We start from the raw sequence: 26,623 nt of genomic DNA, 5'->3' as shown, positions 1-26,623 counted from the left end.
AACCATGTCCTACAAGTTCTTTCCAAGATACTTCTCTTAAGATTAGAAGCTCAATTGGATTCCTGCGTTCGAGAGTATCAAGTCTGATTCAGGGAAACAAGATCATATGCGGAACAGATCCTGAAGCTCAAAACTATTCTCATTTACAATAATATGATCCCTTCACCCTTTGTGGTAAATTTCGTTGACTTACAGAAAGTTTATTATTCCATACATAGACAGTCTCTCTTTGAAACCCTTGCTGAATTGAGACTAGATAATACAGTAAGACCCTGGATCTCGTTAAGGGTATTTTAACAAACACCAAGTCAAAGGTAAAATTCACTGGGGAACTATCAAAATGGTTTGAAATCAGAACAAGCGTTAGAGAAAGTCATTCGTGAATGGACTAAAACTCTATCTGACAACTGGGGGTTTCATGAAGGTTAAGTTAAACGTAAATTGCCTGGCCTTCGCATATGACCTCACACTCCTAGCATCTAGTATGGAGCAAGCTACAGTACACACCAACTGTCCTTCCTCAGTCAGTCAGCAGCTAAGCTAGGGTTGAGGATTGCCATTAACGAAACGAAGTTCATCACCAACATCACAGATGCACCCATCTCAATCCCACACGGGGATACAGTAATACAGAAGACTATCTTCTACAAATACCTCGAGGAATGGATAACCTAGAACGGTAGTGAGGATCTAGCCATGATAGCCAGGTGTTCCAAACTGGAGAGAGCTTTCAATCTCTGTAAGAAAATTCTTCACTACGAAAACTGTAGAAAGATTTTCAGTATTCTATGCCTCATAATGCTTGAGCATGGTCAAAAAGTGACAACTCAGGAGATTAGAACTGGAGGAACAAAAGATCATGACAAAAATCATGGGTTCCATTAAAGAGGAGGTGACACAGAATCAGGCATAACAACGAGCTTTACCAACATTTAGAGAGCATAGCATTAGCCACGAGAAACAGGATACTTATATTCTATGGTCACATACTCAAAATGGACAACCAGGAACTGACTTCAAGGATCTTCAGCACCATTTCTAGAGGAAGGGGACAAATGGTAAATGGACGAAACTGGTTCGAGAAGACCTAGATTTTAAAAAGTGATCCCAAGGGTATATTCAACTGGGATAAATTTACAATCCTGATCAGAACATCCGACACTCTCCAGTTACTGAGAGCTAAAACATTGCGTCCTGGAGTGGAAGTGAAGTGGACTCAGGAAAGGAAAGATGAAGGAATACTCTGCTAAGAAGAAAACTCACCAAAGTTTGGAACAATATGGTCCTAGGGGCATCAACGAAACAAGAAGAAAGAATACTGTAGACTTAAAGAAATTGGCATACACTGATCAGGATAAGATTTTACCTTAATTTTACAATTACTGACTTTTACTTCTATTAGTTATACAGTATATATGTACAAATCACATATGTATATATGTGCAGGCAGGGAGATTTAAATAGGCATAAGGTGGAAAATTAAGTACTTAAATAATTTACCAATGATTAGATACTGTTGAAATAATTGTGATGACTCTGGATGAGTTTGCATAGTTATTTTCTTTTTAAACAGTGTTGTTTTTAAAAATAACTTGTTATGTATATTTGCTGAGATTATTTAATAGGTAGATGTTTGAACTCTGATAGAAATATTGAGAAATCTAACATGTGGTTCTTACCTGGAATATTAAAAGCAAAGCACATTCTTACTAACGGGAATTTTTTATAAATTAATACTCTCATGCACATAAAAACCAGAACACCTTGAAATACGAGAGATAGGAAGTTCATATCCACAGGACATGTGCGTTAGTATGTTCCGAAGAAATGATTAGCATTTAAACCATGTCCGCCCTCAGGTTCAAAGCCCATATCGATATCTCGGCGCACCACCACGGACTGGTAAAATTTGATTGCGGCTCTCGTTGGAGCTATAAACCGAAGGTAATGGATCAGTGTGACTTGAACAGACATGCAGGATGCCTCGCAGGTATATGCTAGAATCATACCGTCAAATGAGTAAGTTTGAAAAAGGGCGCATTATTGACATGAGAGAACGTTATGCATCCATGCGGGAAATTGCTCCTAGTGTGGGACGAAGTGTGTCGGGAGTGCAACGGGTGTGTACAGAATGGTTCACAGGAGGCTGAGATTGGTCTGGTCGCACCACCCAGACCACCCCTAAGAAGATCGACACCTCATCCGAATTACTCATAAATCATTGCTACTCATGATGGTTCCCTCGACATCACAAAAGAAGGGACATGGTTCTTAAAAGGGTGTGTGATCATCACGCACAGCGACGCATGCTCCTCAACGTGTTCCCATGCTGGCCACAAGATTTGTAAGGCGTTCTTGTGGTAGAGCGTTCCTTTCCTCTACCAGCGCGGTTAACAACTGCTGGATGGTCGTTGGTGAATGTCGACGTGCTGCAGTACGACTGCCCAACATGTTACACACACGTAATCGGTGGGTTTTAAGTCGAGGGGAATGGGCAGGCCAGCCAATTCGCCTAATGTCCTCTCGTTCCAAGAGTTTCTCCAGCTGCGCTGTTCGATGCGATCATTCATTGCCATCCATGAACATTAGGTCACGACCGAATGCACCCCTGAAAAGACGGACATGGGGAAGGAGTACTCTGTCACAATAACATCGATTTCTGAGTGTGGCTCGTTCAAAGATTTGGAGGTCGGTAAGCCCGTGCAACACCATAACAAGTGGACCACCAAAATGATAATGTTGGACAATGTTCCTGGGTGCATCATGTGTTCCCACCTCTCTCACGATGAGGGTACTTTTAGAATCACTACTCAGATTGAATCTGCTCTCACCTGAGAAGAGCACGTGACCCCACTCCACGGTGCCGCCGATGTGTATTGGTCGTCGGAAAAACAGACCACCCGCATGCAGTCACCGTGCCACTATGGAGCATGAGATTGGGTGCCTTGCAGTCCTGTTAAATGTGGTTGCAATTGCACTCGCTGTTTAACACTAGTCTCTTCTTGCCTCTTGCACAACGTAGCGGTCATCTGCTGCTGTAGTTGACCGTGGTCGACCGCTCCTCTCGTTCGGGCAGCAGTGCCTGGGTTTCAGAATGCTCTCCGTGTACGTGAAACAATGCTGTGAGCAGTACCACACTCCTGGGGTATACTCGTCACACGTCGTCCTTCTTCCAGTTCTCCGATGTGAAGTAATTCAAATGTTGTCTCCGGGCCATGTTGTAATGAATAACGCCACCTCAGTGCACCGTAACATTTCACTGATCGACTGACACTGGGTCCGCCTCTGTGGTGTAGTGGTTAGCGTGATTAGCTGCCACCCCCGGAGGTCCGGGTTCGATTCCCGGCTCTGCCACGAAATTTGAAAAGTGGTACGAGGGCTGGAACGGGGTCCACTCAGCCTCGGGAGGTCAACTGAGTAGAGGTGGGTTCGATTCCCACCTCAGCCATCCTCGAAGTGGTTTTCCGTGGTTTCCCACTTCTCCTCCAGGCAAATGCCGGGATGGTACCTAACTTAAGGCCACGGCCGCTTCCTTCCCTCTTCCTTGCCTGTCCCATCCAATCGCCCCATCCCTCCACAAGGCCCCTGTTCAGCATAGCAGGTGAGGCCGCCTGGGCGAGGTACTGGTCATTCTCCCCAGTTGTATCCCCCGACCCAAAGTCTGAAACTCCAGGACACTGCCCTTGCGGCGGTAGAGGTGGGATCCCTCGCTGAGTCCGAGGGAAAAACCGACCCTGGAGGATAAACAGATTAAGAAGAAGAAGAAGAAGAAGACTGACACTGGTATGTTCTGTTCCATCAACTGCCTTGTTTTGTGGGCCATTTGGCGCTGTAGTCGCGCTGACCTCACGCAGGTTGCTGTGCACTTGTGAGAGGCCTTTGGAAACATATTACCGCACTTTCATTCATTTCCACCGAGTAGTTGACATGTTATGTTGCTTCATCTATCAGTTTTGCACATCAGTGTATATGCGTTCTGTTTAGTAGGTTCAATAGGTATGACATAGATTACATCACCATAGGGCTGGTGGAGTATTTGAATAGCCGGAGAGGCCTAACGAATGGTTCAATAACAATTAAATCCCCATCTCAAAGAGTTTTACGCACGACATGATCGCTACGAAAGTTAACCTTGAAATAGCCAAGCAGCGTCTGTGGACTTATTAGTCTTCCAAGCCAAAAAAACATGTGAATACAGAGGATCCATAAATGAACTCCAGAGATGTGACGTTAAATATTTTCATGGAATCAAAAACTGAGAAGAACGTGATACACATGGTTTGCAATGTAATCAGCACCGTTTGCGATCGCCCAACAAAAATAGCGTCACTTATTCATTGTGTATATAGAAATGATATTCATGATATTCGATTGGCGAGATGTCCAGTTTTTTTTTTGCTACAGTATTTGCTTTACATCGCACCGAAACAGATAGGTCTTATGGCGACGATGGGATAGGAAAGGGCTAGGAGTGGAAAGGAAGCGGCCGTGGCCTTAAAAAATGTACAAACCCAGAATTTGCCTGGTGTCAAAATGGGAAACCACGGAAAATCATTTTCAGGGCTGCCGATAGTGGGGTTCGAACCTACTATCTCCCGAATACTAGATACTGGCCGCACTTAAGCGACTGCAGCTATCGAGCTCGGTAAGATGTCCAGTAGAACCAAGTACATGCGTTATCTCCCGTGCAATTTGTTTCTTTTTTCTTTTTAGTTTTTTCGAAGACACTTACACTAAAACTCATACTTTGGAAGTCAAATTAAGTGATAATGTTCAGAATATTTTACGTACAATTTCACTTATGCTAAAACAGCAATTGAGAAATTAGCTTTAGATATGACATGATCGTGACTTTTCTGAAACGAATATCTAATAACATGCATGCATCTTCTTCATATATTATTATTCCTTTAAGCCAATAAGCCTCCGTGAATTAACTCTATCCTCTATCAGTGTTATAATACAACGGGAGCAACATGTTGTAACAGAACCCTGTTGTACCTTGTAAAACACAACGTCGTGTACCACGATGCTGCCGTTTCTTTCAGTTTTTGGATCATACTGAGGGCTTTGAAAAAGAAGCAGCAATCCAGAAAGGAGTGAGGCAAGGCTGCAGTTTGTCCCCCCTCCTCTTCAATGTTTAGATATAACACGCAGTAAAGGAAATCAAATAGGCATTTGGAAAGGGAATCACAATCCAAAGAGAGGTAAAAAAAAACTTTGAGATTTGCCGATGATATTGTTATTTTATCTGAGACTGCAAAAGATCTCGAGAAGCTGCTGAATGGTATGGACGAAGTCTTGGGCAAGGAGTACAAGGTGAAAATAAATAAGTCCAAAACAAAAGTAATGGAGTGCAGTCGAACGAAGGCAGGTGATGCAGGAAATATTAGATTAGGAAATGAAGTCTCAAAGGAAGTAGATGAATAATGTTACTTGGGTAAAATAACTAACGGTGACAGAAGTAAGGAGGATATAAAATGCAGACTAGCATAAGCAAGGAAGAGTTTTCTCAAGAAAAGAAATTTGCTCACTTCAAACATTGGTATAGAAATTAGAAAGATGTTTTTGAAGACTTTCGTGTGGAGCGTGGCATTGTATGGAAGTGAAACATGGACGATAACTAGCTCAGAAAGAAAGAGAATAGAAGCTTTTTAAATGTGGTGTTACAGAAGAATGCTGAAGGTGAGATGGATAGACCGAATCACGAATGAGGAGATACTGAATCGAATTGGTGAGAGGAGATCGATTTGGCTAAATTTGACAAGAAGAAGAGATAGATTGATAGGACACATCTTAAGACACCCAGGACTTGTGCAGATGGTTTTTGAAGGAAGTGTAGGTGGTAAGAATGTTAGGGGTAGACCAAGGTATGAATATGACAAACAGATTAGAGCAGATGTAGGATGCAGTAGTTACGTCGAAATGAAAAGGTTAGCACAGGATAGGTTGGCATGGAGAGCTGCATCAGACCAGTCTATGGACTGATGACTCAAACACACATCTGAGAAAAAAGTCGGGCATTCAAATGGTTCCCCTTGATCTGGATATCTTGAAGGAAACGATTGACGCAGTTGTGATTCCTCTAGAAACAAAAATGTATATCAGAGGAGTTTGCAATATGTACAATATGAAGTTAATTACTCTGTCCAACTATTTGTCGGAATTTCGAAACACTGAAGCTAAAGTGCTTTGTTTTAACGCAAGATTAGGCAGCCGAAACGATAGAAGACAATATTGTTTATTGCTATGGCGCAACAATCTCAAGAATCTCAACTATTGTTTGATAAAAGGATGCCAACAGCAAGAATTTACCCTGACTGTGAATAAAATAAACAAGAAATATCTGCGCCAAACGGATGGAAAAGCTGCACTTGTGATTTTTGCAATTGAAAATGTATGCAATTGCAATTGAAATTTAGTTCAGGAAAGTTATATTTTAAGCGAAATATCCTGCTACGTATCTCTACATTTCTGAAAACATTAGGAATAATGGTTAATGATGGTAAATATATTGAAAACGATTTTCTTATATTTATTTGCAACCATTCCGCATTACATTCCCTGTGCTCCGAGCTACAGAGGATATGTTCCATAGAAGACTTTCATGTTTATTTTATATTTTTGTCCTTAGTGGAACTAAGAAAAATACAAAGGAAAGCTATAAAGAAATTATAGATACATATTGTCAGCATTTACATATTACTACCAATGTTTAACCAACAACGACTCAGTATTCGTGCTCAGAAAGTGAGCTTCGCGAAATGTTGTTCTTGGGTCCGTGGTGGTTATCCTTCGAGAGTTTAATGTAAATGTACCATTGCATCGATCGGTCCTTGAACTAAATACTTCACAGACAATATTATCACGCTGACCTCATTGGGTCACGAACTTCTGATTACGAATGGTTCATTACGATTTGAACGCCTCCAACTAGCAAATGACTCATGTCCTGGGAGCAATTCTGGTATTAATTTGTGAGTAAATAACCTTTACAATCACCAAAAACATACTTTAAAAAACAAATAGTGACTTTATAACCAAAATAAACAATTCCTTTACCGAGCAAGTGGCTGCGCCGTTTGATTCACATATCTATCAGCTTACATTCGAACCTACTATCTCCCGGATGCAAGCGCACACCCACGTGCCTCTAAACGCACGGACATCTCGCCCGGTTTCCCATTTTCACATTAGGCAAATGCTGGAGCTGTACCTTAATTAAGGCCGCGCCCGCTTCCTTCCTACTCCTAGCCCTTTCCTATCCCATCGTCGCCATAAGACCTATCCGTGTCTGTGCGACGTAAAGCCAATCGTAAAAATGAAGGGGTGCTCTTCGACAGGGGTACGCTATGGGCTTCAACATCTCCCTTCCTACTATCATAAATCACGTTGTTCATTTCACCTCATTAACTCCTGTGATGAGGTTGACGTCAGGAAGGGCACCCGGTCGTAAAATATCGCCACAAAAATTCATCTCACTTCATAAGAAACGGGAAAAACGTTTCAACATGTATTTATTTATATATTATTTATTTATTTATTTATTTATTTATTTATTTATTTATTTATTTTATTTATTTATTTATTTATTTATTTATTTATTTATTTATTTATTTATTTATTTATTTATTTATTTATTTATTTTTCTGACTTGACAGTCTTCATCCTATCCGTGGTTCGGTAAAAAAATTATTATGGCTTGACTAGAGTGTCTTTCATTTCACCCAAGTTAGACTTGCGCCGTGCGACATTGTCATGAAAACCAAGCGAGACAGCCCCTCTCCTGTCCCCACTCATATCCGTTTCTTTTAAAGTAAAATATCTTCTATTGTACAACGGCCTCTCTTTTCGAGAGTCTGAAAAGGCTACAGGTCCACCTGTTAAATGTGAAGTGGAAATACGATTGAAACTGAAGTCTGAATCACAAGCTTTCGGTTGCACAAAGAACCAAGGAACCAAGTGGCATCGTCCTGAGTTACTTGTAGAGTATCACCTGTTTTAGGCTACATAGTTAAGGAAAAAATTATAATTGGTGGCATACAGTACATTAATATTCGGTAGCCAACCAAAATAATAAATGTGCAAATGAAACCTTACCGTTATTGTATACGATTTTCTGGATTCTTCCATACATCGCCAGTGCGCCACTTGTTTGAACATCCAGATTCAGCAACTGAAACATCATTAAATGGCTGTAACATGACAAGAGTATGAACACAGTAGAGCAGAATGAAACGTCTCACAATCAGCACATGTATACATTTACTTGAGTGACCAATGGCCCCGGTTAATCTGGAAGAATCCCGATTATAGCTGATGTCCCAGGAAACCTTCCTCCAGGACGCCAAAGGGCCCGAGATTAGATTTTATAAATGTTTGTCATCGGATGGAGAGACCTGCTGACAGATGGCGATGTCATACTGAGATTTTAAGTGAAAAAGTTGGTAAACATGAAGATATCTCAGTCATTGTTTCCTCACATTTTGTTTGGATTAGTCTTGTAGACGAATCTTAATAAAATGCTTCCAATATGCTTCCTATTATTGATCCACGGAAGATAAATAGTAGCTAACTAAAATAATACAGCTTAGAATTCAACTTTCTAAATTAATAGTTAATCCTTAATAAGTTCTTCCTTAACGTACTGAATTGTGTTCCATGCTAACCACCCCGGAGATATCTAATCGAATGTCTTGCCTGAACTTCCCGTGATCTCTCAGACTTAGTATTAGTCAAGAATGCATATTTGCAGTATTCCTTAAGGCAGGGCCTCTCAGTGTGCATGCGCCTGGTGCATGCACTGTGCACGGTGCAAAAGACGACTTCGCTTGGTTGACCAGAGTGCAACCCCACGCCTGTCTCGCTCGCTCCCCCTGTCTCTCTCTTCCTCACTTGCTCCGTAGCGCTCCAAATCTGAGCCGAGTTGAGCCGAGCTTAGCCGAGTAGCCCAGAGACGAAGCGTTGGTCCGAGCCGAGCCGAGAGGGACCGATGCACAGTACACGGAGCTCATGCGTGAGATTCTTGGCGTTTGAGGGGCCCTGCCTTAATGAGATATTTCTCTCCAGTTCCACGTCGTGTTCCCTTTTTAAATTACAATGTATTGCTACTTATGATTTGGACCCCTTAACATTGTCGTAGGTAACCTAATTACTGAAGAAAAGGAAGTATATGCGAAGACTTCTGAGGGATATCACTATTACCTTGAAAAGAATTTGAACCAAGACTTATTTCTCCTGTATGAGGTAAGTGAATGATTAAAATATTTATTCACATTCTTGTATGTTGCCATCAAACTGCATTTACAGACACAGTAAGACGAACACCTAGTTGCGACAAGAATGATTAAAAAAAACTAAATGCGAATAGGCCGTGTTTCATACATAAGTTATACAGTTGTGTCTGGTGATTAATGTTAATAGGACAGCTCATGAACTAGTAAACAGACTGTTCTGTAATACATTCTGTTCTATAGAATTCGAATGTTGCAAAATGAAATCGCGTATAGCTTTTAGTGCTGGGAATGTCTGAGGACAAATTCGGCTCACCAGATGCAGGTCTTTTGATTTGACTCCCGTAGGCGACCTGCGCGTCGTGATGAGGATGAAATGATGATGAAGGCGACACATACACCCAACCCCTGTGCCAGCGAAATTAACCAATTATGGTTAAAATTCCCGATCCTGCTGGGAATCGAACCCGGGACCCCTGTGACCAAAGGCCAGCACGCTAAGCATTTAGCCACGGAGCCGGACTTCGAATGTTCAATTTTGGAAATACTGTAATTACATTTCTGACTTCACACTATAACCAATTATTACGCAAAATGAAGGAATGAAATATTAAAGAAATGCTGGTATCGTTATTTTTGCATTTATTGTTACTATAAATCTATTTTATTATTGTACTACTCAACATAATTAGCTCATGTGTGCTTCAACCAAACGTACCAAACGCTGACGAGAGTAGTGACCGAAACTGTAGATCCGTTTGTCTTCGTGTGTTCAAGTTTGGGAGCACACTTATTACTGTTATTTCTTTTGTTCTTCCTGTTTTGAGTGTTCGTTGTTTTGGTGTTGCATTTTGTTATGTAAACATTTGCAGTGTAATGGAAACATAGCCAAAAAAAGAAAAAACGTGAACTGCACACTGATAGTTTTAAGTGTTTCGAGAAAACAGCTAAGTATTAACAGCGGCTAGAGGAGGCATGGGGAATTCCTATGCTTGATTTTTATCATATTTACAAGCCGTGTGTAATACAGTTGCATAACTTCAACGTTCATAAAACTTCCAGTACGATTTCCAATCAGTGTTGCCAACTTAGCGGATTTTCCACTAAATTTGGCGGAATTAGACGATTGTCGGCGGAGAAATATGTCATTTAGCGGACAGCGGATTTTTTTGGCGGAATTCTAGATTTATTATAGCGGAATTTAATGTTTTATCCATTTTACGTTTTTTTTTTAAATTTGTACTCCAGTCTGTCTCCGAGATCTTCCGTATTTCTTGTCAGGAGCTAGCAGACACATGAGGAAAACATGTTATTTGAATTTGATGTTATGAAATCATGGTATCACAAATTTGTAATGCCGGGCTGAGTGGCTCCGACGGTTAAGGCGCTGGCCTTCTAACTCCAACTTGGCAGGTTCGATCCTGGCTCAGTCCGGTGGTATTTGAAGGTGCTCAAATACGACAGCCCCGTGTCGGTAGATTTACTGGCACGCAAAAGAACTCCTGCGGGACTAAATTCCGGCACCTTGGCGTCTCCGAAGACCTTACAAACGTAGTTAGTGGGACGTAAAACAAATAACATTATTATTAAGTTTGAAATGCGTGGGGAAATGGTACTTATCTCTTAGTTGACGAAAGACGACAGATAATGAAACTGTCAGAGTACAGCATTAATATTTATGCTATGAAGGAAGACCGTTTAATGAACTGGCCTGTTCTGTGTGTGGCCCTTGACGTAGGAGATTCACCTAGTTTGCACCCGGCAGTAAAACGCCTACAAGTTTTACCTCGCTGGCTCGCAGGCAGGGGGTTAATCCCAGTGAAACTCACAGATCAGGTGAGTGCAGACGTTGACATTTATTATTATTATTATTATTATTATTATTATTATTATTATTATTATTATTATTATTATTATTATTATTATTATTGTACCGGGCGGTACACCTCCACACCGCTAATTTAAAATGTGCGCCTGTTGAAACTCCTCTGCTGGAGGAAGTCTGAACTTTATGGACAGTATTAATTTTCAAGTTTCTCAGAAGATGTCTCTACCTGTAAATTTTGGAGTTTTTGAACTGTGTCATTTTCGACGTATTTTTGTTTTGCTTGTAGTAAGAAGTGTGAACTTTCTCTTCTAGAGGACACTACTGAAGATCAACAATAGTGCACCCTAGTGCGGAGTGAAAGAACTATTTTTTTGGAGAAGTTCTTATTTCAAAAGTTTGTTTCTTGTTAAATTTCTTTCTGTTATTGTTTAAGTTGGCTGTATACCCCTCTTTTTCCCCTTGTTTTAGATTTATCCAATCCCGAATTTCTTTGAGTAATTTCCGACCAATCCGATGTATCTTCCCCCAACTTGGATATGTTTCTGTACCCTAGCCAATAAAGTGATTGTGGGCGGGTGTTCTCTTCCCTAAAACGCCTAGAACCTTCCGCGAGAGTATTTAAACTGCTGATTTTTTGGTCTCCGGGCCACTTCTGTTCCATCTTTCAGTGTGTAAAGTACATAGCAGGGGGCGGGAAGCGCCTCTTTCTTCTCCAGCTGTTCAACACCAGGTAATGGCCTCTTAATAACTTCTTTTCTTGCTAGGTTGGCAGTTTAACTCTCGGAGCGGGTTCGAAGCATTTCCACCATGTAACCTTTTCCTAAAATGTAACCAATCTTTTCATCTATTCTCTTTTAAAGCTGCATATTGGAATAGAGAGTGCTAACCCTCTCGAGCTCCCACTCACATTGTTTTGAGGTGAACTTATTTTCTCAACCTATTCTTCGTTAATGTAAAACAAATCGCTCTTTTCTAAAGTCACCTCTGTAGTATGGGATTAGCCCTTGCATTAGTGGCCTAGAGCCAGATTAGGTTTTAAAAACAAGTGTATTAGGAGTGCAGATCGCCTCCTCTCAAATTGTTATTCTAGAGGTCATGTAATTGCCCCTTTTCATTTAATAGACCTCAGTAGGTTGGGTATTTTACCCCTGTGTCTATGTCCAGTGAGGACAACTCGAAGGTGGAGTTTGGTGTGGCCTTTGAGAGGCTTAAAGTTGAGAGCGTGTGGCTCTTTTGAAAATTGAGTGTTGTATGCCTCGTGGAGGCTTTTCAGTGTAATTTGGAGCAAGGACTCCTAGGTATGAATGGGGTTTTCTGCCCCTCCGTTGAAACTTGTGTTTGGGGTAAAACTGAGCTGAAGTCAGGGCCTGAAGCCCAAATCCTGTAAATATTGTAACTACCCTTTGGACTTGCTACTTTGTACCTGCCATGCTGGTTATTTCTTTGTTTTTGAAAAGAAAATATAACCTTGTTAAATTTTACATTAACTCTGATTCCGTAGTTTGAGACCCGTTCACGCCCGCACCTTCTTTCACCTCTACCTACCGCTAAAACACGGTAACAATTATTATTATTATTGCTCATTTTATTGCTCATTATTTGAGATCGGATATTTTGGCGGAATTTTAGCGGAATTTTAATAGTATTTAGCGGATATTGAAAATATAAGTTGGCAACACTGTTTCCAATGCTTCCACCTAGCTCATTCCGTACTATGGCATATACTACAGCCATTGTGTATAGGACATTTATTTATGCATACATCGACATACTTCTATTTTTTCCTTTTAGTTTGACAACAGGCTATGTTATTATCCGAAGGTAAATTCTCTAATGTGCTCCGAAAGTGATCATCTTATTCTAGTAATAAATGACAATGAAGGTGTTATGTCCTGTAAACATCACCGGGAATACAAAAGAAGTAGCGAGTTTTCTCTCAAGATGGGTGATGCTGAAGTTCCTGAGATATATGATAGTACTGTACATCGGGTAATCGTGCTCAATGTTTTACTAAGTTGAAAGAGCTGCCATGGTCCCAGTACTATAATACCATCGTACACTAAAACATTTCAATTTAACATAAAATGGCACTCAAAATGTTTTGGTGTAACGTCTCACTCCGCAGGCCTGGATGCACTGGAAGTTGATGTTACGGAACTACTCTTATATCACAGGCTGGCCCTGGCAAACTGTGACATATTCGATACTCCGTTATTACCTAACTGAAGGCTTCAGTTAAATGCCAAAATTATAAATTTAGCAATGGTGCAACATCTACCTGCCGGGGCCTCGTGCTTAGCTGCTATCTTCCCATACGGAAAGCTGAGGTTCGTAACTCGGTCGGTCCTGGAGAGATATTTTCTTCTCAAAGTGCATATGACGTACAGTTAGCCAAACGTACCGCTAGTCGACCAGCCATATGAATTAATTCGCTATGGATAATATCAATAACAAAACAGCCGTAGAGATAAAATCTCTTAATCGGTTTTATTTATTTATTTATTTATTTATTTATTTATTTATTTATTTATTTATTTATTTATTTATTTATTTATTTATTGGTGGAGCTTTAGTGGCTCAGGCGGCAGCGCGACGGCCCCTCATCGCTGGGTTCCGTGGTTCAAATCCCGGTCACTAATGTGAGATTTGTGCTGGACAAAGCGGAGGAGGGACAGGTTTTTTCAGGGTACTCAGGTTTTCCCTGTCATATTTCCTTCCGGCAACACTTTCCACTATCTTTTCAATTCATCTGTCATTCATTAAGCATTGCCCCAGAGGAGTGCGACAGACTTCGGCAGCTGGGACAATTCCTATCCTCGCCACTGGATGGGGGCTCCATTCATTTCACTCCTGACCCGGTCTAATGACTGGGAATAGGCTGTGGATTTTCATTTTAATTTTCATTTATTTATTTATTTATTTATTTATTTATTTATTTATTTATTTATTTATTTATTTATTTATTTATTTATTTACTTTTTTATTCATTTGTTTATTTATTAGTGTCGGACCCGCCGTTCACGTGTTACTGTTTGTATAATTGAGGCAGTAATGTGGCAGAACATCTTAACTAACTATAGACTGTAATTATGTTATATGAGTAGTTGATATGTTCTACGAACTCAGGACATTGTAGGCCTTCGCATTTTGTTTTCTTCTGGCTCAGTGATATTCGATCAATCGATAATTCCCTTTTTCCCTCATGACATTTTCCTTCTCATTCTGATAGTCATCTTCGCTATTTTTCTGATGAATAGAGGATGATCACCGAGTGGATTTGCAGCTTATTTAAACAATCACAACAATAATCACCATCATTATTCGTAGCTAGTTGATTCCATAACGACTGAACAATAGAGGCTATTCCCGTCGGCAATGCTCGCCCTTCATGTAATTGCCAATAACGTCTTAAATTCGTGAATATATCCATTATATTAGCTCGTAAAATAATAATGTATAAGGTATAAAGAATAGATAGATTAAAAATAGATCTATAATTGTCGGTATAAGCATTGTTTGGACAAAATTAACATTTCCAGAAAAAATGAAAATAAACATACAGTCATATCAGCCATGTTGGTGGTTGAAATACCCAAATATAAATCCAATTCGCAACAAGAATGAACGTTTCAATATAGGATGAACCCATGTGTCACGTATCAGCAGTTATCAGAATTTGTATGAACCAGAGGAATGGCATGCTGAAAAAGGTAAGTTATCTAACTCCCTAGCTACTTCCCGCCAGTAATCAGGAAGGCTTTTCACTGGGTAACTCCCTTGAATCACGCCGTACTCACCAGATCATCGGTAATGCCATCTGTAGAGAGTAGAGTAGAGACTGGTACTGGGCTGATAGTGAAGCATCATCTACTTGTGAGGTGGAAGTTCACAATGTAAGTCTATTTCAGTAGATTCATCAAAGATTTACTGCCGTGGTATGCATAAGTATAGGATATATATGTCTATATATCTATATATATATCGAATTTTACCGATATATGCAGTTAATTGTCGTCATGGTACTTCGAATTATTTATTGAATTCTATTATACAATTTGCGAGCTTTGTTCGAGAATTGAATTTAACGTAGATACATCTAACATCGCATAGAAGTGTTGTATTTATTTCAACAGTCTCTATATTATATATCAGGACGTGTGAAACTAGATAGTATGCCTGGATATTACAAGTGTTTCAATAAACTTTTCCAATTTCTATTTATAAATATTGAGTAGACGTAACCGCATTGGAGGTCACTACACTCAGAAAAGAAATGTAGGTCAACTCCCAGGTTACATAAGAAGATAAGATAACCGCGGACAGCTTCCGAAGATTTTTCCAGGAATTTCAAGTTCAATAGCGGTGTGTGCAGACATCAGGTAATTACAGAATCAGACATGTTTTACATAAATAACATGAAAAAGAATGTAATCAGATGGAATATCGTAGTGTATTTCAAGCTCATGCCAATAGCTTTCTTTATTTAGATAAAATTTTCTGTAAATGTAACAACAAATCTCACTGGGTATATTTTAGTGTTAAATTAATGTCTGCAATGCTAGTTCATTGTGACGTATAGTCATAAATTCAGTCTTTTAATAATAATAATAAGTGATTATATTTCCAAGTACAATCCTCAATTGCGGAAATACAACCGTAATCTACAATTGTCCTGATCCATATTCCTGTATATTGCCAGATGTGTGAGTTTATCACTTCACGCCTTGAGATAAGAGGCATGCTCTCAGAATTTTGTTGCATACTACAGCAACTGGCGCTCAACTAATTTAAATTATATTGGGTGAAGAAAATTAATAGTAAGTGTAGTGATAGGAGTAGTTAATGCGTGTCGCATCAACGTGGAGCTTGAAAGGTTCAGAAAAGGAGATTCTGAATGGCAATATACATGGATCAGTTCTTTTAATGAGTACGCACATGTGAAGTAAACCGAATAATGTTAGGAAGGTTATTTTGTTAAATTTTGTATTTTAGGGGTAATGTCAGAGGAAGTGCAAGGGGAAATAGCTTTGAGATTGCTAAAAATTAGTAGGAAACCGAAGATGGACAAGGATAGCAATATGCAGTCAGGTAATGAGGCTGTTGTTATTGTGTCCAAGGAAATCCAAGGTGATAACATGAATAGAGAGTTGGTGACTAAGGTGGTACCTGCTGAAAGCCAGAAAATATTAGAAACCGAGGAAAACGCTGTCACGCAAGATCAGAGAAAAGGGGGGATTGACCTTGGTTTATTCACTTTGCTGATGTCCAAAATGACTGAGCAGAATAACGCCATTAGTGAGAAAATTGAATCTCAGAACATTATTAAGGCCACGGCCGCTTCCTTCCAACTCCTAGGCCTTTCCTATCCCATCGTCGCCATAAGACCTATCTGTGTCGGTGCGACGTAAAGCCCCTAGCAAAAAAAGAACATTATTATGAGTGAGAAAATTGAAGCGGTCATCAGTGAGAAAATTGAAGCTCAGAGTAATGTTATAAATAGTATTAATAAGAAGATTGACGATGGTAGCGATAAGACAGATCATAAGGTGTTAGAGGTAAGTAAGCAAATTAATGTTAGAAAGTAAGGTAAAAAAGGAGTGTAGGGATATCAGAGCTGAGATGGAATTGGGTCGGCGCAATCTCCATACGGAAATCGAGCAAGTTAGTGAGACATTCATCAAACAAGGGCATAAGATTGATTAATTAGGCGCCAAGATCGAGTCTTATAAGGGGGAATCAATGAGTTAGTGAAAGAAAGATTTGTAAAGATAACCAATACAGTAGGGCAAGAAACTAGGAAATGTATTAGCAGAGTGGAGCATTCGGAAAGAAAACTTGGAGAAGTAGGTGAACTAGAGAGTGAACAAAAATCATTGAAGAAATTTTGTTGGAGGAATTAGGAAAGATTCAAGGAAAGGCTGAGGAAACAGTGGAAGAAAAATTTCTGAGTTGCCAGAGAGTACTCCAGCAAGAAGTGCGTGAGAGTAGAAATGTACGTGAGATAATTGTAAATAATCGTCGCCATAAGACATATCTGCGTCGGTGCGACGTAAAGCAAATAGCAAAAGATATTGTAAATAATGGTTTAATCGCTAGGGATCATGATATACCTAAGTTTTCTGGGAAAGAATTCAACAGGATGGAATTTATGAGAGTAGTAGAGAAGAAATTTTCTGTTCAATTAAGGGACAATATTATTAGCTGGGAAACTGTATTAGAGATATTATCTAATGCTTTCACAGGAGAGACTAGATCTTGGTTTCAGGTATATGAAAGCCCGATGTCTAGTCTAACTGAATTTAGAGAGAAATTCACAGCTAAATTTTGGAGTGAAGGTGTTCAGAGTAGAGAGAGAGAGAGAGTAATGTTTGGCAGGTATAATTCTAACGAGGGTGTTAGGATAACAGAATACTTTTTGGCTCATGTTTTGGTATGGAGAAATTTAGAATGTATTGGACCTGAGGCTGATATAGTTAGATTTATGACAAAGCACTATCCCGATAGAATAAGAAAAGCCGTTTTTATGCAAAGAGTGGAGACGATTAAGGAAATGGAAATTTTGTTAGAAACTTTTGATGCTTTGGGTAGTAGCCTGAATAAGTGTAGGACACAAACTAGAAATGTAGAAGGAAGGGGTAATTAATCTAATAATCAGGACATGTCTATGTATAATCGAAACTACAGAAGAGAATATCAGGAGAGACCCAATAATAATTTCCACAGGAAGAGAAATTATCAAAATAGTTCGGAACATTTCAGAACTGGGAGGCGTGAACATGTAAATCAACAAGGAACTGGGAGGCGGGAGAGTACAGGCCATAATAATAATAATAATAATAATGAAACTAGAGGTAATAGACAACAGGGGAGCCCGACTGAGGTGTGTAACCAACAAGTCGTAACCGAACCAAGTAATTTAAACGCGCAACGGGCGGTATAAACAGGTCACTGAGACAGTCCAAAAATGGTAAGTTCACGTATAAGGTAGATAAGTCTGTTGATGTCGACCAGCCTATAGTTGTAAGTGAACATGTTTGTGACCTAAGTAGCAATAATTAAAATGTTTTAAGTGACGACTTAATCGTAGAACATAAATTATATAAGTGTAATTTAAATTTGGATAAAAGTCAAGATTTGTTAACTGATCTAATTATATGTGATGAGGATAATGTAAGTAGTATTACTGTTACATCGACGATGATATGGGGCAGGAAGGTTAAGATTTTGTTGGACTCTGGAAGTGAGAAATCATGCGTAAATTACAAGCTGTATGAGGAAGTATTCAGAGAGAAGCATGAGGTGGCGGAAATTCCAGTGAGGAATACGTTCATCGTAACAGCTGTTGGAAACAAGTCTCAAAGAGTGAATGAACAAATCGCTGTCCCCATTAACATAGGTGGAGAATGTATTTTACAACCATGTTTAGCTGTACCTAATTTAGTTTATGATGTTATTTTAGTTACCGACTGGTTAACGTGTCCCAATGGTAAGTTAAATTTTGATCTATGTAATGCCAATCTGAAAGAGTAGCTGGGAAGTCAGGTTTCCATATGATGTTGTGTCAGAAATTAGTGCGAATAAAGTGTGTTCTAGTACCGAAGGGTCTAATGAAGTTCCCTTTATGAGGAAAAATATTGATGTTTGTCATATGTCTGTACAGAGAGATTCTAGATATGAATTCTATGAGAGAGTGGAGAAATGTAATTTAGCGGAAAGTCAGAAGGAAGAATTGTGTGAATTGTTGATATCACATCGTCATGTTTTCTGTGACCGTCTGGTAGAACACATCTTTACGAACACTAATTTTCATGATACCTCAACATTTGTAGGACCGAAATATCCCATTCCGTCGAAATACGCTAGCGCTGTTGAAGAGCAGATTGACATTATGCTAGATTATAATATAACTGAACCATCATGTAGTCCTAATTTAAATCCACTTGTAATTATTCCTAAGAAAGAATTGATACCAGATTAATGAATATGAAAGTTGAAGCCGATCAGCAAAGGTCGGAGACGGTAGAGGAACTCATTCAACGATTTGAAGGTAGAAAATGGTTTCCCACTTTTGATTTGTCGTCATGTTTCTGGCAGATTCCACTTAAGGAAATAGACCGTCCACTTACTGCTTTTGCGTACAATAATTACTTGTATCAGTTCGCCAGGGTGCCTTTTGGGACCCATACTTCATCTGCAGCGTTAATTAGGAGTATGAGTAAAGTATTAGGGAGGGACACGGATAGGTTATTGACCATGTACATAGACAACATTGTAATTGAATCGCAGACGTTTGAGGAACACATGAAACACTTACAGATTGTTCTACATAAAATCAGGGAAGGAGGATTTACATTAAAACTGGGTAAATCGACATTGTCTTCACAACAAATTACATTTTTGGACACACTGTATCAGAACAGGGGGTAAATCGGAACAGATGAGATTAGACAAGATAAACAACACTCCTACTCCACGTAATGTGAAAGTGTAATTACTTTCGACGTTTTGTGGGTAAATATTCTGCGCTGTTAGAGCCGTTTCGAGAGCTATTGAAAAGAGGCGCGAAGTGGAAGTGGATGAAAGAACATGATGATGCTTTCCAGAAGTTGAAGGGCGGGTTTAATGAAGCGGTTATATTGAGATATCCAGTGCCAGATCGTGAATTTATTCTCATGACTGATGGTTCAGAGAAGGGAGTTGCTGGATGTTTATGTCAGAGAGATAATAACGGTAATTTAGGCATCATTTCCTTGGCGAATCGTGGGCTCAGTATGACAGAACAGAGATACTGAGATTGAATTTCTTGCAATCATGTTTTCATTAAGTTTGGAATTTACGTTTTAGGTAACAAATTCGAGATATGGACTGACCATCAGGCCTTGGTATTCTTAAATACAGAGTAACTAGTAATCGTATGACTCGTTGTATTTTAGCCATAAGTTAATATGATTTTAAGATGCGTCATATTAAAGGGAATGATAATATTATGGTTGACTTTCTCAGCAGGTATCTCCCTAAGGAGGAAAATACTGTCCCTTTAGAGCTGAAAGGAGGTATTTTGATTTGTGTTGGCTCTATGAGTGATAATACAGCAGAAAGGGATAGACTTCATTATCTTCTGGTTGAGCAGGTAAGAGAAGAAGAGTTGACTGTTGACCTCGCTTAGAGATAAGGAACCAGGTGCTGTCCTAGAGAACGATAAACTTGCGTATAAGTTATGTAGTAGTTTTCTCACTAGGAAATGTTATTCTGGGCAGTTTAAAGTCTGTGTACCCAATGCCCTGCAAGAGGACATGATTTGGTTTTATCATAAGGAGCTGGGACATTTTGGAGCAAATGAGGTCTTATATGCCATTCAGGGTAACTTTGTGTGGAGAAATATGGGAAGGCTCGTGAGGAAAATACTCGCTACGTGTGATCTATGCCAACGCTCTAAGCACCCGATTAGAATTTTAGAGGGGCCTAGGCAGGCTGTTATTGCTGACAGACCGGGGCAGCTTATTAGTGTTGATCTGTTTGGATCTTTAGTTAAATCCCGATATGGTTACCAATTTGTGTTTGTCTTGATTGATGCCTTCAGCAAATATGTCAAGATGTACCCATTTAGGAAAGCTACAGGGAGGGGTTGTCTCAAACCGGTCGTGGACAGATATATTCCTGAGTTTGGATGTCCCCTCAGAATATTATCTGATCATGGCAGCCAGTTTATTTCTAAGATCTGGAATGCCAAACTAAATGAACTGGGGATTCAAACTGTATTTTCATCGGTACGTTGCCCGCAAAGCAATATGGTTGAAAGAAAGATGCATGAAATAGGACGTATATTTAGGGCATATGTGCGTGACAAACACAACTCGTAGTTTTCACAGTTGGGTAATGTCGAACGTTGGTGTAACATCACGTTGCACGAGTCCACTGTATTTACGCCCTATGAAATTCATCACGGCAAGAAACCTACTGATGAAATTGCGAGTATGTTAGGCTTGGACTTGGGAGAGGAGAAAACTAAGGATTTTTATATCCAGCGGGCTAGGGAGAATTTAAAGAAAGCAAGAGATAAACGAATTCGCCAGGAGAAGAAAACTAAACTGGATGAATTTGAGCTTGGTGACAAGGTTTTACTCAGAGTGCCACTCCCGTCATCAGCAGAAGCTGGTCAATTTTCTGAGTTTTTCTTGTTATATCAGGGATATTTCACAGTAGTAAAACAGATTGGGAAATGTGCTTATTCATTAAAAGACAAAGAAGGAATGATCGTAGGTACATACAATTTAATAAATCTTAAGAAATATATCATGTGAGTTTATTGATTAATTCTCATTACTATGTTAATTCACCATATTTTATGAAGCTGACATTGCGAACAGGACTTCAGTGAAATTAGCGTGTGTTATGAGATTAAGTGAATCACAACAGTGCAGTAACCTCCAGTGTTTGGAAAGTGTATATAATGAAATATCTACGGGAATTACTATTGGACACTAAATGAACATTTGTAACGACCAAATTGAAAAATGAATGTAATCTTTATACGTAAACAATATTGTATAATCAAGGTGAAAATTATATTTGATCTATGTTTTATATGTGTTATAATGAACGTCCAGAATGATGATACTATGTAACCAATTTATAAAGGGTGTTTTTATACATGTATCAATAGGGTGTACCCGATTTCAGGTGATAATTTAAATATTTCATGAATCAATCGATTCATTTAATCGATTATTTCATGAGGGAGGCGCTTTGTAACTATACAACAGGGTTACATATTTCATTCAGTATTTATTATTATTATTATTATCATCATTAAATGACCCGATTCATTAGATTTTATGTTCTTATTTTAATCATTTAGACTGTAATATAATTAGGTATCCCACATATCATGTGATTTAATCATTGGAAAAGGGAATTTTGTTTGTAATTATTCTGTATATTATTAAGTGAGATTTGTTGGTTTGAAAATAGTCATACTGTAACTTGTAACTGTGGCCAGATGATCTGGCATATTATTTTGCAATCGAGGCTATGTTTAACCGAGGCTGTATTAGGCAAGTAAATCTTCTGCTGACACATGCTAGGTAGTCATCGTTTGTCCGCGGGGGCAAGCTATTTAGACACTTGACTGATTTTGCAAAGTGCGTGGCCACCTGATTTCGACCGAGTGTCTGTAATTAATAGTAATTTTAGTGGTAGGAGTAGTTACAAACTACAACATAGATATTTCGGAATGACATTTTTAGATCTTTCCGTAAACTATAATTTAACCCAGGATAAATAAAATTATTTATAGCCTAGACTGTAGTGTTTTATTCCCCAACATTACATAACGATTTTCATTAAATACTGTCCTCCCATTTTCTCGTGGCTTGGCGCTGATATGAACTAAGCAACAAAAGTCTAAATTTATGAATATATCTGTTATCATAGTCGGTATGGTAAAAGAGTATAAGGCATAAATGATAGGAAATCGTATTTCATATTTTCATTTTTGTTACGCCTTATTTATCGGCAGGACCACTGATAACAAAGATATTTGAGAATTTCATTTTAGGCCTTGCCCTAAACTACCATTTCACTCAGCGTGAATAAAATTATTTATAGCTCAAAATGTAGTGTCTTATTCCGCCATTTATATACCGATTTTCTTTAAATTCTGTTTGGCCATTTTATTGTTATGCGCGCACATACATACATACATACATACATACATACATACATACATACATACATACATACATACAGACAGACAGACAGACAGACAGACAGACAGACAGACAGACAGACAGACAGACAGACAGACAGACAGACAGACAGACAGACAGAGATGGCGGAAAATTTTTAAAAAAATGCCTGTTCTTCCTGCTTCGTACACTGCCGATACATAAATACATTTTTTAATTCGGAGAAATGTACAGGAAAAGCTCTTATTTAATTTACTTATTTCGCGACCTGAGAATAAAAAGGTTCTATCTACACCAAGGGTAATTTTACAGGAGAGAAGTTTTAATATTTGGTTTACAATATTGCTGAAAGTTACTGTCGGATTTAGCTGTGCGTTTACGTGTTGATTTATCTCCTTATATTCATCCAGTATTGTGTTTCACAGTGAAAAACGTTTATTTGCACATGTATCTAAGCTCTTCTTTGTAGATAGAACCTTTTAATTCCGAAAATCTGGAATTCTGGTAGATTAGATACAGATAAAACTTTATGTTAATGTGATGAAGCAGAACCGACTTCTACCCCCGAGATTCCGGGTTCAATCCCGGTCCTGTCAAGAAACTTAATCTGGTGTGTGGGCTGGGTGTGGGGTCGCCTAGCCTAGGGATAATACTGGTAAACTGGCCGATCCAGGGGCTGGAAGAGGAGTGGAAAGGAACGTTCCGACGTACAGTACGAAAAAACTCCTGGCTGAGGAATAGGACCTGCCGAAGGGCAGAACACTTAGTGCTTCATTTTTACGTTTGCAGGAACGGTAGAGCATAAGTAAACGGCATTTAAACTGACCTGTAATAATGCAAAAATTTATTATTTTTCAACAATTTTCAGAATTATACATGTTAAATTCAATCCAACAATGACACAATGTGTATAAGTGGTTGAAGTATTGAGATATGGTATTGTTGGAGATTTCAGACTTTAACCAACGTGTGCCCGACAAGTTTTCATCAATATGTTCTAACATAAGTTCAACTTCAATTGTTTTGAAACATTCTAGCCTCACAGCACTTTCTATCGGTTTCGAGCATCTATTTCATCATGTACGTAATATCTGCACGTTTTTCATTGGTTAATACCTTAGCTGTCAATGGAGACGTGCGCACAGGATACAGTAACGGTTTTGAACATCCTGAACGTCTTTGGCTATTTGATTGAACACTCACGTTACAGAACCTTTCTTCAGTGTGAGTCAGTTTATATTGAATCATGGAAAGGTCATTCGTGAATTCAAACTGGGCTACTTGAGAAAACAGAATCTTATTGAAATTAAGATGTTTGCAACTGTTATGTAAATCTTTAAAATCACCCTTGAGCTGAAAGTGAATAACATTGAAAGGAAGCTTCCTATTGACACCGAGCAGAATTCTAATAAACGAAATGGGCGACCAAAATTCACACTCTGACATTGATTATTCTATCTGAGAATGATCATTGTCCATTTCTTGAATTGCAGAAATTCCTGAAGAACAATATTTCATTTGCACATTTTCTATCAGCAAGTTTTTGGCAGTGATATCCACTACAGTCATGGATATCATCTGGTTTCTGTTATGAGGCACGCAACTATCACTCCATGTTATGATGTGTTGTAAATCCGAATTTGAAGCTATAATCCTACATTAAAGAATTTGAATTGCACTAGCGACATTTTTGCCAGAGCGGTCGGTATCCATATCCATATAGCACAAAACACTTCTTTAGAAGGAGAAACATGCGCAGCCATATCACACAGGTTTACTTTCCGTTTACAAAATAATGTACCTGTATTCGCCCTGAGCATAGTTATTACATTCTGTAAGTCAAAGCAAACTACTTCGGTTTCACTGCCATTCAATTTCCGGTCAGCTCCCCTCTCTTTCCTCATTTCCTCTTTAAACTGAACATGGTGAGAATCTTTTAGATATAACTGTTCACTTCTTATCTGATATTCTTCACACAGGTCACATCTGTCAGATTTTGGGTGCAGAAAATCTAAATTAAATTCTTGGTTTAAAATTTGGTTTTACATTGATAACTTAACAAATGTTTTATTTTCTTGTACACAATATAAATCATACGTAGTGCGGCAATTGAATAACGAGACCGCGTCCCTCCTACTCCGTGGTTGCATGGTGGGAGGTTGTCATTGGAATGCAGTTGTCCTTGATCCTTCCTGAGCAAGCACACTTCGTTTCGTCGTTCTACCTGCTTTAGTCTGTTTTTGAGACTTGGTTGCAGCGGACGCTGTAGTGTAGTTGGTCCGCGATCATGGTGAACATAAAACTCGAGCAGCGCATTAACCTGATATTCCTAGTGAAATTAAAGAAATCACCCATGGAATGTTTTCAAATGTTAAAGGAGGTGTTTGGTGACAATGCTATGTCACGTGCACGAGTGTTTGAGTGGCACAAACGGTTTTCTGAAGGTCAGGAAGAGGTTGAAGATGATGAACGTCCCGGACGACCTGTGACTGTCAGAAGAGAAGGCAACGCCCAGAAAGTCAACGAAATTGTGCGGAAAGACCTACGTCAATACTATAAATAAGTCGTAATCAAGCTAAGGGAAAGAGTAAGGAAGAAAAGACCAGATGCATGGAAGAACGGCTTACGGATTCTTCACCAAGACAACGCGCCAGCCCACAACGCCCTATCTGTGAAGCAGTTTTTAGCTGACAAGTGCATTCCTGTGCTAGAACATCCTCCGTATTCGCCTGATCTTGCTCCATGTGACTTTTATCTGTTTCCAAAAGTGAAAAGTGTATTGAAGGGAACACATTTTCAGTCTGTGGAACACGTAAAAGTAAAAACGGCAGAGTTGTTGCGCAGGGTGACAAAGGATGACGTACAGCATTGCTTCGAACAGTGGAAGGCACGTATGCAACGGTGTGTACATAGGGGTGGGGAGTGTGTTGAAGGGGATAAAATGTATTGTTACTTTGTTCGCAATAAATCATATTTTTCACATCAATCTCGTTATTTAATAGCCGCAACTCGTACATTTTTGTGACATTTTTAGTAGGATCGAGGTACTCTCTACTGCTGTTTGCCCTGCAGTAATGGGACTCAGCTTTAGGAAAATATTCGATATGAACCAAACCCCATGCCACTACAGCCCTTCAAGGGCCTTGGGCTACCAAGCGACCGCTGCTCAGCCTGAAGGCCTGATATGAGCCCGAACGTTATCATTCATGTCTGTAGACTAGATATTTTGTCCTTAGTTTTTTGCCTCGGTCATCAGACTTAGGTGTTTCTGAAAGTGGATCTTTCATCTTGTGTGCATTGTGCACCATTTTTTGGCTTATTGCCAATGTATTCAAATAAAACGGTTTGAACACAGTAACTTGCTCATTTCCCAAGAAAAAATTGTGTTTAAAGCTGCTTTTCCTATTTGACTTGTATCATTCACCAGTTGTTTGGCGTAATTTGTTATAACATTCCGTCGTCCTCAATATGTAATGTCCTTTTCTTCATTTTGAGTTTATACGTAATTTGTGAAATGATGTAAACAAGTTTTCTCGAACTATGTTATTTACTCCATGCGTGCACTTATATCTACAGTTTTTGCAATCTTTTTAGGCTTTATTTTCTTTTCAAACATTGTTTGACCCCGGTTGTTGGTATGCTACAAAACTGCTTGGCAATTATTATTTTTTCTGTTTGTGGTATCTTCCACGTTTTGGGAGCCCGCTTCTTCTTTCTGGAAAGTTCCTTTTCCCCTTCACTGGTGTTTTCTTTGAGTCTGATTCTGAGCTACTCGATAAATTCACTGTGCTAAAGATCCCTCCCTTGACAGTCAGGACGTTTACTTGGCACCTTGGGTTAGGTGTTTCGGCATCAGGTGATTGATGGCCTCCTTC

The sequence above is a fragment of the Anabrus simplex genome, chromosome 1, assembly GCF_040414725.1.
Source record: "Anabrus simplex isolate iqAnaSimp1 chromosome 1, ASM4041472v1, whole genome shotgun sequence".
Classification (NCBI taxonomy): domain Eukaryota; kingdom Metazoa; phylum Arthropoda; class Insecta; order Orthoptera; family Tettigoniidae; genus Anabrus; species Anabrus simplex.
The sequence above is the reverse complement of the archived record's forward strand: the minus strand, read 5'-3'. Positions refer to the sequence as shown.